This window comes from Mirounga leonina, unplaced genomic scaffold (assembly GCF_011800145.1).
Source record: "Mirounga leonina isolate KUSES-001 unplaced genomic scaffold, KU_Mleo_1.0 Mir_128, whole genome shotgun sequence".
NCBI lineage: Eukaryota > Metazoa > Chordata > Mammalia > Carnivora > Phocidae > Mirounga > Mirounga leonina.
The window spans coordinates 25,946,732-25,961,726 of record NW_023270320.1 but is presented as its reverse complement, the minus strand read 5'-3'; the positions used below and the strand labels follow the sequence as shown (position 1 = coordinate 25,961,726).

The following is a 14,995-nucleotide window of genomic DNA, read 5'->3' as shown; positions in this document are numbered from 1 at the left end:
GGCACCTGGGTGGCTCAGTCATTAAGCATCTGCCTTCAGCTCAGGTCATGATCCCAGCGTCCTGGGATTGAGCCCTGCATCGTGCTCCCTGCTTGATGAGAAACCTGTTTCTCCCTCTCCCTCTGCTGCTCCCCCTGCTTGTGTTCCCTCTCTCATCTCTCTCTCTATATCAAATAAATAAAATCTTAAAAAATAACAAAACTTATTTAAAAAAATATGATTTTGGATAGGCAAAGGTAAAGTTTAAAGCTGAGATGGGTATGCAAGGCTAAACTGCTCTGTATGACAAGAATAAAAATATAATTTCCTTGGAGAGTCTGAAGGAAAAGAGGCCCAAGTTATAAAAACTGGGGCTCCACATAAGTAGGAAAGATAAGAGGAACCATGCTACATGGGAGGAGACAAGAGCTGGAGAATAAGATATCTGGTAAGAACCTGGCAAGAGAAAGCACAGAGTCCCTCCCCGGAGGCTGAGAGAGAGAGAGAGAGAGCAAGTTCGGTGAGAACAAGAACTCAGAGCCGGGGTATCCCTGGAAAGTGATAGGAATCTTGGGAGCTCGACCCCAATTTTACTCAAAAGTGACCACGACTGTCATATCTAAGGAATGAAAGGAGCAATGTATAAATACAACCTTCATTATCCTCCTTTCCACCTTTTAAGAAACTTATGGAAACAAATAATCAAGGTGTCCTCTTTGAAAAAAAACAAACAGAATTTGATGTGAATGGTGCCCCGTGGGGTTGTGCAGTGAAAGGTGGGAGACAGTGCAGCAATTTCTATAACAGAGGTAGGCTTCCAACTCTGCTAAATGCTTCCATTATCAGAGACATTGCAGATGTGGACATCCCACCGCTAACACGAAACAAAGTCGAGGGCTGGAGTCTTACTCAATTTTATCCTAGGCTATTCCTATTAGGAAAGGCTTTATTAAGATATTCCATTGTTTTGGATAGGACATCAATTAGTCTTAATTTGACACTGAATCACATTGGCATTCAATTATCCTTAATTAAAAAATAATGAACTTGAAAGTGCTGTTTTAATTCTTTGTTGTGAACATGTCTACAATAAAATACACAGGAGAGCAAAGAGTAACTCTATTTAAATCAGTGTGTTTTTCTCCACTTGGGAAACAGAGCACAGAACAGTGATCCTTTTATGACCACACCTAGCATTTAGATAGGAAGTTATCTTGTAATATTGAAGTAAGGTCGACGTGACCACTGTGACCCACCAAAGTCCAGCCATCCTGAATTGGATGACAGTCAAAAAATGTTCCTGCAAGTTCTACAGTCCTATCTACATGAAGAAATAAATGGCCTTTGGGTAAAAACAAGAACTGCTCAAAGCATCTATCGTTCTGAAACACGGCTTTCTCTCCCATCTATCTTATAACAACAGAGCAAAGCAGAAATCAAGCAGCAAAAACATAGCTCAAATGCTGCAGCCAACTGTCTATTTTTTTTTCCACATTCTGCCCACACCTTAAATAAACATGAAACATTATAACTAGCTGTAGTCAGATACTACAGGAAACAGCAAGGTCAAAAGAAAAACCTCAAACATCCGGCCTTCATCTTTCTTCTACATGAAATCTACTTTGCTTCATGACTATAAATGTTGCCTTACAAAAAGGTAAAATCAGACATGATGTCATAGAATGACCAGGTCCACACTATCTTTCTCAAAATTAGTATTTTTCTGAAAAACACACAACTCACAGGTCAGAAAAAATTTATGTTCTATCAGAGGCGACCAAAACTAAAAATTCTGTTTGTATCACTATGCCAGGAACAAGACATGGACAGGGTTCAATATGAGTGTCCATTCCTTTGGATATTTACTTAAATGCCTGTTAGCTATATGTGGTAATAATTATAGTGGAGCTGGGTCAGGGTTATTTATAACCTAACATCTCTTTTGTTGTCCAAAGCAACAACCTCAGGAGAAAACAAAAGAATCCTAGTGAGCAGAACATCAGCAGCAAAGAGTGCACATTTTCTCTCATGTATCAGTAGGAAGCAAATGAATGGGGTCTCTGACCTAGAACCAACTAGCTCTGCACTTAAAATGGTAGCTTGGGCAGGGGGGCACCTGCGTGGCTCAGTCCGTTAAACCTCTGCCTTTGGCTCAGGTCATGATCTCAGGGCCCTGGGATCAAGCCCAGCATTGGGCTCCTTGCTCAGTGGGGAGTCTGCTTCTTCCTCTCCCCCTGCTCATCCTCTTCCTCTGCTCATCCTCTCCTCCTGCTCATGCTCTCTCTCTCAAATAAGTAAAATCTTTAAAAAAATAAAATAAAATGGCAGCTTGGGGCAAATCGAAAGGTTTGCTGTCAGTCTGTTTTCTGGGCTGCATCTGCTGAGAGATTTTCATTCTGTTTTTGCATCTGAATAAAAAGACCTTGGCTTGCGGAGCCCAAACTTGTGTATTAATATCAATTCCGACTTTTGCATCCTAACCTCCCACGTCTTTTATCTTTTCAATTCCAATAATTTTAGTCTACTTCAATTATTCTTTTTTTTAAAGATATTTATTTATTTATTTATTTATTTATTTATTTATTTGAGAGAGAGGGAGATCTAGCATGAGAAAGAGGGAGCACAAGCAGGGGGAGAAGGGGAGGGAGAAGCATGCTCCCCGCTGATCAGGGAGCCGGATGCAGGACCCGGGGATCATGACCTGAGCTGAAGGCAGTCGCTTAACCCATTGAGCCACCCAGGCGCCCCTACTTCTATGATTCTTATTAATGTCCCCACTTTGATACTGAATAATGATCAGAATGACAACAGCCACCTCTCAATAAATGCTCATTACATGCCAGGCTCTAGGCTAAACCTATTTTATACATCAGCTCTTTGTAATTGGAACAATCCTGTGTATTAAATATTATTATTCTCGGTTTATAGATGAAGAAACGGAGGCTCGGAGAGATTAGAGAACCTGTCCAAAGCTACAAAGCTGGGGGGGGGGGGGGGGGGGGGCAGGGAATGTTCACTCAAGTCTTCCTAAGCTGCTTCTGCACTACTTCTACCTCCAACGTATCAAACTGAAATTCCTCCCTTCTCCTACAATCTACCCTTCTACCTGGCTCCTACTGAGACTGTTCAGGAATACCTCAGGATGAAGCAGTCATCCCTCATTCCACAAATATTTTTTTGGGCGTTCATCTTAATACTTCATCCAGGCTTTCATATGTATTGAGAGCCTACTGCGTGCTGGGTACTGTTCTAGGTGCCGAGGAGACATCAGTGAACAACACAGACAAAAACCCAGCCTGGTGGAGCTTACATTCCAGAAGGGGCCGAAAGACAATAAACAAGAGCAAGCCGCGAACCACCGGTGCTGGTCCCGCCTGAAGTGAGGTGCAAAGAACCATCTCCCGGTTCAGAAAAGCAAGTCTGGACACACCATAAAAAATCGGGCAGCTGTACCTCTGCTATAGACCTGCTGCCTTTTTGTGACAGGATAAAATAAGCTACTCCCAAAGCTCTCCAGGCGGCCCACAAACCCCTCCCACCTTAAACTTCCCAGACTGGCCGAGCCACTGTTACCCAGGAAACGCCCGGGCCGGAAGTAGGGCTGCGGGGGCAGCATCATGATGCATCCTGGGAGTTGTGGTCCGCGCTCAGAAGGCGCAGGCGCAGGGGTAGAGGCCGGGGGCGGGGGGAGGACACCCAGAAGCAGAGCCCCATGGGGATTGTAGTTTTTCATGAATTACACACATTAAGGGCGTCAGAAAATCAGACGGTGCGGTTGGAAGACTTCTCGTTTCAGGCGGTAAAGGTACCCTGCATGAATGCCTGTGGGACAGGGAGACTTGGTTTGGGAACGGTGTGGGTCGTCCTCCAGCTGTAGATCTGAGATTGATTGGTAGCCCCCAAGTGGAGAGAATGGGCGAAGGACAAGCCCCATAATCTATTTGCAAACGGGAATATGGGACGATGAGAAAATATAGTGGAATCAAGGAGAGGAAGACGCCCCAAAGACTCAGAGAAAGAACAGGCCTCATTATTCATTTCATGAATCAGAAGAACATTTTTCAGAAATTTTGGCCTCTTCAAAAAGGCTACAAAAATTATGTATATGACATGCAGGCTAATTAAAGTATGGCACAGTCTGGAAGAATATACAGCAAAAAGTTAAGATTATTTTTCTTTAGGATTACCTTTTTTTTTACACTTTTATGTGTTTTCTGAATTGTTTGCAAGGGCTAAGTATTCCTTTCTGGTAAAAGATACTTCAAGCATGAAAAAAAAGTATACAGAGCAATTTTTTAAACATCCTAGTATCCTTCCTTCCTCCTTCCCTTCTCTCCTCCCTCTTTCTTTCCTTCATTCTAAGAGAAAAAAAACTACAGGAAAAAAAAAATTTACGAATAGAGATGCCCTTTATGTAGCTCTTTCTCCTCTGCAGAGAAATACACACACGTACACACACACTCAGACACACATACACACACATGCCTTCTGCAAAGTATGTATGTGTCTGTGTGTGTATGTACATATAAATGTGTATTATATGTTTTTCAGATGATGGTGTCATACTGTATGTATCATTCTGTAATTGGCTTTTCTCACTACTCTGCATCCTGTTTTTGAGATTTATCAAGCACAATACATGTAGTTCTAAATAATTCATTTTAACTTCTATATACCATTGCATTATATGATAATGACACATTTAATTATCTAATCTGGTAAGGAATATTTACTCCGTTTTAAATATTTTGCTCCTACAAACCGTCTTGTTATGTACATTCTTAAACAGGTGCATGAATTTCTCTAAGGCATTTACTGTGATCGAAGTTGCCAGGTCTTGGGAGTACACCTATTTTCAGCTTCAGTGATCCTGCCAAATTGCTTTATAAAGTAGCTGAACCGCTTTTCACGCTATCAAAATTGATTGTGAATTCCCTGTGACTCACAGTCTTGCCATCTTGTTAGCTTCATTGACTTAAAATAGTATCTATTATTTTAACTTACATTTACTTTGTCAGAATTTTTAAATTTTGAAAATGGGCCTTTTTTTCTCCTTTTCTACAAGAAACATGTATATTTATATAGTAGAATAATTTATTTTAGATTTAGATTGCATTTCGATAATGGTGTCTTTTTCTCTGTATTCTGTTTTATGTTCTATTTTACATTACTTGGATGTTTTAATTATTTTTAATTTTATTATGCTACTTTTCGCTGTCTTTCTTTATGTATGTCAAGGACTAAGCAACACTTCCTTGCTAATGTAGAGAACACTATATTTTTAGTGAGTTCTGCCTAAGGCTGCCTGAAGTTTTTAGCTATTATGAAAACAAACAGTATTGTGTATTATGTACTCTGTACTCAGAGTATGTGTACATATTGAACCTGTAGGCCACAGAAAGCCCTCAACCTTTTTCTCCTGAAAGGCTTCTCACCAGAAACTAGCTTTTTCTACTTCTGTCTACTTTCAGCATTTCTGATGATTTGGCCTAGATCTTTTGGCTTTGCCCATTTCCATCTAAATCATTTCATTCTTTCTCTTATTTTTTTTTTTTTCAGGCTTTGCCTCCATATCTTGCTGTCATCCATAAAACATTTTTAGGAATCAGGTGTATTGAGATAAAATTGGCACATAGTACAATTCACCATTTTTAGTGTACATTTCCAGAAGTTTTGACAAGCATATGTAGTGATGTATCCACCACCAAAATCAAGATAGAGAACAGGTCCATCCTGTCCAAAATATTCCCTCATGCTCCTTTGTAAACAACTGCTCCAGCCTGATGCCCTGACAACCACTTATCATTTTCTGTTCCTATGGTTTTGCTTTTCTGAGACCGTGATTGTGTTAGTCTGCTCTGGTTGCTATAACAAATTATTATGGACTGGGTGGTTTCAGCAACAGACATTTATTTCTCATAGTTCTGGAGGCTGGGAAGTCCAGAATCAAGGTGCCAGCAAATTTTGTTCCTGGTGAGAGCCTGCTTCCTGGCCTGCAGATGTCCACCTTCTTACTGTGTCCTCACATGGAGGAGAGAGTTCTGGTCTCCGTTCCTCTTCTTGTAAAGACACTAATCCCATATTGGGGGGGCCCCACCTTTATGACCTCATTTAAACCTGATTTCCTCTCAAAGGCCCCACTTGCAAATGCCATTGCATTTGGGGTTAGGCCTTCAACATATAAATCTAAGAGTGGGAGACACACCCATTCAGTTCACAGCAGTGATAAAAGTTAAATCATATATTATGTAGCCTTTTGAGACTCAGTAAAATGCATTTAAGAGTCAACCATGTTGTTGTGTGTATCAGTAGATTTTTTTATTGCCAAGTAGTATACCAGTACATAGGTGTATGGCAATTTGTTCATGGATTCATCAGCCAAAGGAGATTTGTGGTGTTTCCAGTTTGGGGCAAATAGACACAAAACTGCTATCACCATTTGCATACAGGTTTTTGGGTGAAACTTCACTTTCATTTCTTTTAGGTAAATACAAAGGAGTGGGTTTGGTATGCCATATTTAAAAGTATTTACCTTTATAAGAAATTACCAAACTGTTTCCAAAGTGTCTGTACCATTTTGTATTCCCACCATTGCGTTTGACAGCACCTGGTGGTGTCCTTTTCCCCCCCACTCTAAATGTGTATACTGGTTCCTCATTATCACTTTAAATTGCATTGCCCCAATGACTAAAGATGATAAGCATTTTTTCATGTGTTTTTTGCCATTCATAACCTGTTTTTAAAGATTTTATTTCCTTCTTTTTTTTTTTTTTTTTGAGGGGGGGGGGGAGCACACAAGGGGGGGGGGGGGGGGGGGGTCCTGGTGGGGAGGGGGAAAGAATCTCAAGCAGACTCTGCGCTGAGCGCAGAGCCTGATGCGCAGCCAATCTCAGGACCCCAAGACCATGACCTGAGCCCAAACCGAAAGTCAGATGCTCAACTGGCCAAGCCACGCAGGTGCCCCAGAACTCTTCTTTAATGAAGTGTCTGTTCAAATGTTTTGCTCAGGGGCACCTGAATGGCTCACTTGGTTAAGCGTCTGCCTTTGGCTCCTGTCATGATCCCAGCATCCTGGGATCAAGCCTGGCACCGGGCTCCCTGCTCAGTGGGGAGTCTGTTTCCCCCTCTGCCTCTGTGTGCACACTTGCATGCTCTCTCTCTTTCTCTCTCTCTCTCTCAAATAAACGAATAAATCTTTAAAAAATAAAATAAATTTTTAAAATATCTTGCCCATTTTCATGGATATATATATCATGGACTTATTTGGCTTCTTATTATTGAGTTTTGATATTTTTTTAAAGATTTTATTTATTTATTCATGAGAGACAAAGAGGCAGAGGGAGAAGCAGGCTCCCTGCTGAGTGGGGAGCCCGAGGCGGGACTCGATCCCAGGACCTCGAGATCATGACCTGAGCCGAAGGCAGACACTTAACCATCTGAGCCACCCAGGCACCCAAGTTTTGAGAGTTCTTTATAAATTCATTGCAAATCCTTTATCGGATATATGTTTTGCAAATATTCTTACAGCCTTTATATCTCTTTTTATTTTCTTTAGAGTGTCTTTCAAAATGCAGAACTTTAAAATTTTGATAAAGTTCTATTTTTTAAATTTCTATTTTATGGACCAATCTGTTAGTGTCATCTCTAAGAAATCTAATTGAGGTTACAAGGCTTTTCTCACATTTCTTCTGAAAGTTTTAGAGTTTTAGGTTTTACATGGAGGTCTATCTATGATCAATGTTGAGGATTATTTTTGTGTGTGGTATGAAGTATGGATCAAGGGTTTTGGTTTTGGTTTTGTTTTTTTGGATATTGATATCCAAATGTTCCAGCACCATTTGTTAAAAAGTCTATGCTTTCTCCATTGAATTGCCTTTGTTGAAAATCCGCTGCCCATTTATGTATGGTCTATTCATGGACTCTGTTTTGTTCCATTGATGCATTTGTCGATCTTTATGCCAATACCACACTGTCGTGATTCATGAAGCTTTACAATAAATCTTGAAATCAGACAGTGTTAAGTTCTCCAATGTTCTCTTCCTTTTCAAATTTGCTTTAACCATTCTTGTTCTTACACTTTCCATAAAAATTTTAGAAAACGTTGATTTCTACAAAAAAAAATTTGCTGGGATTTTGAGTGGGATTGTGTTGAATCTATAGATAAGTTTAAAAAAATTGACTCTTAACAATATTGAGTCTTCAAATTAATAAAAAAGAAATTCTGCCTATGGACAATAGTTTTGACCCATGCCTTTCTAGTCCCAGCCTGCGACCTTCCATCTTGACTGCCATCCCCATGGGGTTGGCACTTGCTTAGCCAGCCCTCACAATTGCATAAACCAATTCTTTGTAATCCCCCTCTCTCTTCCCTCTTCCTTTCCCTCTTTATCCCTTTACCTCCCCTTGAAATTATATATCTCACCATTTATTTAGGTTTTCTTTGCTTCCTTCATATGTTTTATAGTTTCAGCATATGGATCTTGCACATATTTTGTTAGAATCATACTTAAATATCTCATGGTTTTGGTGATATTGTAAATGGTACTTTGAAAAACTTTAATATCCAATTGTTTGTTGCTAGTATATAAAAATATTATTGGTTTTTGTATGTTAACATTGCATCCTGTGACTTTGCTTAACTCATTTATTATTTCCCGTAGGTTTTTAAAGGTTTTTTGGATTTTTTTTTACAGGGACAACCATGTCACCTGCAAATAGAAACAATTTTATTTTTTATTTTCCAGCATATATGCTTTATTTTTCTTTTTTTAAAAAAGATTTTATTTATTTGACAGAGAGAGACAGAAAGCACAAGCAGGGGGAGTAGGAGAGGGAGAAGCAGGCCCCTCACTGAGCAGGGAGCCTGATACAGGGCTGGATCCCAGGACCCTGAGTTGCTTAACGGACTGAACCACCCAGGCGCCCCTGTGCTTTATTTTTCTTGCCTTTTTGCAATAGCTAAGGCCCTCAGTATATTGTTCAATAGAAGTGATGAGAGTAGACATTCTTGATTTGTTCCTGTGATACTAGGGGAAAGCATTCAGTTTTTCACCATCAAATATGATGTTAGTTAAGGATTTTTTATAGATGCCTTTATCAGCTTGACGATCTTCTAGTCTATTCATTGTCTTCTAAGAATTTTTATTATAAATGAGTGAATTTTGTCAAATGATGTTTTGCATCTATTGAAACGATCATGTGGTTTTTCTTCTTTAGTTCCTTGTTATGGTGAATCACATTGCTTGATTTTCAGATGTCAAACTGGCCTTACATTCCCAGGATAAACACTATTTGGTCATGATATATTATTCCTTTTATTAATTGCTGAATTTTACTTGCTAATATTCTGTATAGTATTATTGTGTTTGTGTTCATGAGGGATATTGGTCTGTAGGTTTCTTTTTCTGTAAAGCCTTGTTCTAGTTTTGGCGTCAGGGCAGTGTTATTCTTCTAAAATGAATTAGGACATCTTCTCTCCTCTTCTACCATCTTGAAGAAACTTGGTGTAGAATTAGCATTATTTTCCACCAGTGAAGCCATCTCTGATGGTTAATTTTATGTGTCCAATTTGACTAGGCCATGGTAACCAGATATTTGGTCAAAGATTATTCTAGATGTTTCTGCAAAGCTATTTTTCAGATGAGATTAACATTTAATTCAGAAAACTTTGAATAAAGCAGACCCATAGTGTGGATGGGCCTCATCTAATAAGTTGAAGGCCTTACTAGAAAAAAGACCAACCACCCTGAAAAAAGAGGAAATTCTGGCAGCAGACTACCTGGGTCTCTAGCCCTGGCCTATCCCGCAGATTTGGGGCTAGCCAGCCTCCAAATGTACATTATTATAAATTGTTTATTAATTGTTTGCAAAAAATAAGATAACCAATCACAACAGGCATCCCAAAAAACAAAAGCTGTTCTCAGTTTTATAATTTTTGGAAAACAAAGAAGAAAAGAAAACGTATTTGGTGTGGTATACTTCAGAGAAAAATATCAATCATGCATTTCATAAGCTGGTACAGTTTCTTACAAAAACATGTGTCATGTCTCCAGACAGTCCTCTCAAGTTTGGAGGTTAAAAATTACAGTGCAGATGTAAACATCTTAATGAATTTTGACAAGAAGGTCTCTATTTCTTGACATTAAACAGAAGGATATCACAAGAGAGAAGCCTTACTACTTAAATGAAACATAGTAAAATGAGTCTTATTGGGACTGTGCTTTAACCTAATTAATAAGCTCCTGCCAAGGGAGGAGTGGCTTCTGGTACGATGACCACCTGGGAATTTGAACCTACAATCAAAGAACATACAGATGGAGCTAAAGGATAAGGTTGTTATTCAGAGAAATTGGATACAACCTAGGAAATTCAGAAAAGACAAATTTGGGTTTTTTTGAAATTTAGATAAACAAATATAGAGTCCCATGTAGAGCCTCTGGCTTGTGATTTTTATTTCTTCAATTATTTAATAGTTAATCATTAGTAGTGTTGATGTTATCTTTATCATTTCAATTAGTTCCATTATTATATGGGCTAAGAAAATAATACGACATGGTAAATAACTACTGAATATGTAAAATAATAATAGTTAACTCTTACTTGTCTGTATCAAGGGAGGGAAAGGCTTGGTTCAAATCAGAGAACTATTAATCCCTCCAGCTGGCAGAGGCTGTGGTCATGTTTCTAGTGGCCTAGACGAGCTTTTAGAAGAATAGAATATCCCATATGGGTTAGAACGTGGAGAAATGGACTACACTGTTGGTGGGAGGGTGTATTGGTATTGTTTTCATGGAAAGTTGGCATGTTATTAAAATTTTAAATATTCTTCAACTCAGAAATTTTCCTTCTTGTTATCTATCCTAAAGAAATACTTGTACATGTTCATCACCCAGTTACCCCATCCCCCTCATCAACCTTCAGTGTATTTCCTGTGATTAAGAGTCTGTTATGGGCATTAAGGAGGGCATATGATGATATAATGAGCACTGGGTATTATATAAGACTGATGAATCACTGACCTCTACCTCTGAAACCAATAATACACTATATGTTAATTAATTGAATTTTAATTTTAAAAATGTGTTACATAAGAAAAAAACCACTTGTATATGTGCACGAAGAGGTATGTACAAGGATTTTCCTTGCTTCTTGGTTATAATCATGAACGACTGAAAACAACCTAAAAATCAGCATTAGGTGAATAAATTATGGCATGTCTATAGAGTAAAAATATATTGCAGCAATCAAAGGGAACAAGTGAAATCTGACATAAAAGAAATCCTTAAGGACAGACAATGTAGAGGGGAGGGGAGAAGTAAGCTGTGGGATAAAGTACATAGTGTGCCATGGTTTATGTCTGTGAAAAAAACTATATTATGTATATGAACAAGAAATGTATGCATAAAAATGCATTTTTAAATGTCTGGAAGAATCCACTTCTTCCAGAGGATTGGGATTGGGGGTGACAACCTTATAGTGTGATTTTTATAACTGGAACGCCATCTTCAGGTATTATTACTCATACATCTTTAAAATTTATCAAATAAAAAGCATGTGGAAGAGAGGGCAAAGCATTCAAACAGGTTAGGCACAAAAAGAGAAATATGAATAACAAAAAAAAGTTCCAAAAATATTTTGAAAATATATCAAGAATTAATGATAGCTCTTTTTGGATGATGAAGCTTTGAATGATTTATTTTTAACTTCTCTTTCTACTTTTCTGTATTTTTCAATTTTTTTATAATGGAAATACATATAAGAAATTTTTAAAGGGTTAAGAAATGGCTGGTAAATCCCAACTAGCATGCTTGTACCTTTAATTCTTACTCTGCTAGAGAGGGTAATATAGTCTATTTGGAGTATGAGGACATTTCTGATGAAAACACCCATGGAAAAGTGAAATTTGAGGTGAGTGGCCCGCTCCTGATATCACATGACAGACCAATGCACTGATATGCTGGAAACCAACTCAAAAAAAAAAAAAAAAGCCCCGATTTGTAGCATTTTTTCTGATTTCCATGGTGTTATGGGTTGAATTACACCCCCCAAAAATATATGTTCAAGTCCTAACCCACAGTACCTCCAAATGCGAACTTATTTGGAAATAGGGTCATTCTAGATGCAATTAGTTAAGATTAAGTCATACTGGAGCCGGGTGTGCACTTAATCCAATATTACTGATGGCCTTATAAGAAGAAGAGACACAAAGAGACACACAGGGAGAATGTCAGGGCCCACAAGTGGAGATTGGAGGGATGTACCTACAAGCCAAGGAATGCCAAGGATTGATGGCCACCACCAGAAGCTAGGAAGAGGCAAGGAAGATTCTACCCAGAATGTCAGAGGAAGCATAGGCCTGTTGGCACCTTGACTTCTGGCCTCCAGAACTATAAGAGAATACAGTACGTGTATATCATTGATATTATCATTATAATAGTAAATAGTTACATCATTACATTGGTTAAGAAAATAATGTTACGTAATAACTAATATGTAACATAGTAATAGTTAACTCAATTATGGTACTTTGTGGTACTTTGCTAAAGCAACCCTAGGAAGCTAAGAGACAGGTATAAATACTTCTATCATGGCCATTTGATATGACTTCACTGAATGTAGAGTTTGGAAGGGGTGTGCACGGCTGGTTCTCATGAGCCAGTATAAACCAGCTCCAACACACCCCTGAACAGCGGACTTAGGTTCATCGAAGCCATAGAGAGTTCTAAGTTGGTCAAAGAAGAATTTGACGTGGGTTTGACCAAGAACTTTCAGCGCATAAGTATCATCAATGGACATTGTCTTATGTCGTATGCACCCAACTTTTCTAAATCTCTATGTTGGTTTCAAGAAGCCCATTAACCTATTTCAGTTCTAGAGAAGCAAGTGCAATCATGAATGTGAAAGTACCTGCTAATCATTCAAGTATCAATGACGACATGAGGGAATGTAGGTCAAGTTACTGGGTTGAGATAATTTCTGTGTCTATTCTGACTGTTTCAGTTAGGAGTTTTAAAACCACTCAGCACTGATATATCCTGGATCAAGAGAGACAAACACACCCACAGTGACATTGGACACCTACAGGAGTGTCAGAACACTGGAATCTTCCTGCAGAACCTGTCTTCTTGCTCCCATCCCTCCAGTGAGGGCCTGCAGCTTTGGAGTCAGTCAGACCTGAGTTTAAATCCCGGCTCTCCTGCTTACAGCCTACTTGACTTGGGAGAAACTATTTAGCTTCTACAAGCTTCAGTTTCTTTATCTCTAAAACGGTGATAATAGTCTAACTTAATTCAAAGGTGATAATAGAACTTAATGCAAAGGTCAGTTATGAGGATTAACATATTTAATGAGACACCTGGCATATAATAATAATAAACAGTGAGTAAATAATGATTAAACTATGGCAGCAGCTCCCTGATCAAGGAGTCCTTAATCCAGGAGGGCGAGCAGCCCAGTTCCCAGAGTCGAGGCACAGAGGCTTACTGATCAGGTCTGACAGCAGCGTAGAGGGAGCGTGGTGCCATGTACCCCACATGTTTTGCCGTGGGGTGCTTTCAACTAGGGGAACACCAGCCACCTCTCTGTTCGGTTTGAAGCCTGCCTCCTTCCCGGGATTTGGAGACCTGAATCCACCCATGGTTTAGTCACTCCTCGCCAAAGCAAATGGGCCACGCCGAGAGGAAGCAACAAATGTGAATGATCAAGACAGAAAACAAGACAGCATCCCTTTAAAAAGTCGGTGGAGCCCTCTGTCTTGACAGGCTCTGGAAGCCAGGAGGGAACGCCTGAAACCGTGGATAGTACTGAGCCTTATATACACCATGTTTTTTTCCCTATACACACATACCTGTAATAAAGGTTTAACTTCTACATTAGTAGAGTAGGAGATTAACTACAACTAATAATAAAGCACAACTGTAATAAGAGCTATAGGAATATGATTTTTCTATGTCTCAAAATATCTTGTCGTACTCTACTGGGCTTTCTGTTGGCCTCGTGAGACGATAAAACGCCCACACGAGGAGAGGCCATGAGGTGAATGACGCATGCGCGCCGGACACGCAGCTCCGCTACCGTTGACGCTCTGACGCTCTGACGCTCTGACGCTCTGTCGGCAGGAGGAGCATCTGCTTCCGGAAGGCTTGACCGGGTCGGCAGGGACTTCCGCAGAGCCCGTTTGCTTCCGGAGGGAAGAGCCCGACTTCTCAAAGGTCAGTCTGTTCCACAAGTGGGACCCCAGGGCCTTCTGTATGTTCAGCAAAGAGAGCGCCCCCAAACATGACTCCCGTCTCCATTCTGGGCTGTGATGATGCCACTGCTTGTCACAATGTGGTCCTGAGACCTACAGATCATGAGGCTACCTGCCTGACACATTGTGAGGGAACCGACCCAGAAGCTGAGGTCCCCGTGATCACGAATTCCATAGTAAGATCCTTTTTCCGCCGGCGCTCTGTGAGGAAGGTTGCAGGTGCTCCTCCTGGTCGGCTTCAGTGAGGGCCGGCATTGTCACCAAAGCGTCCTTAACGTCTTAGTGAATTTGACAGACAGGAAGATGACATTCACTTAGTGACACTGTGTGTGACAGAATTAAATGGCTGCGAAGAAAATGAAACCCACATTCCGATAACTTAAGGTAGTGCTGTCAGCTTTAAAACCGGGGAGATTTACAGAGCCTCCTTCTGAGAGGGAGGTCGGGAGGAGGAGCTGCACACTGCACCAGGTTTTCAGGGAAATGTCCACTCCTTTGGAAGGAATACAAGGCCCCGAACGACCAAGATCCAGTACACACAGTTAACCTCCCATCTGTAATGTTTCATCTCTTGTTTCCTGTCCTTCTTCCTCTCGCCCTGTGGATTGCCAAGCCGTCCAGAAGGCAGTCTAATCCTTCACCTCTCTCGTTGGTCCAGGCTGTTCCCACTCTGTGGCCTACTCTCCCTCCCCCATCCATCACCTGCTCACCCTCCGCATCAGACCTGGAGCCCTGCTCCTTCTGCCAGGTCTTCCCGACCCCCACAGG

General features: G+C 40.2%; 1 pseudogene; it reads left to right on the top strand.

Moving 5' to 3' along the window:
* Positions 1-14,074: 14,074 nt before the first annotated feature.
* Positions 14,075-14,787, top strand: LOC118009811 (annotated as a pseudogene).
* The last annotated feature ends 208 nt before the right edge of the window (positions 14,788-14,995 follow it).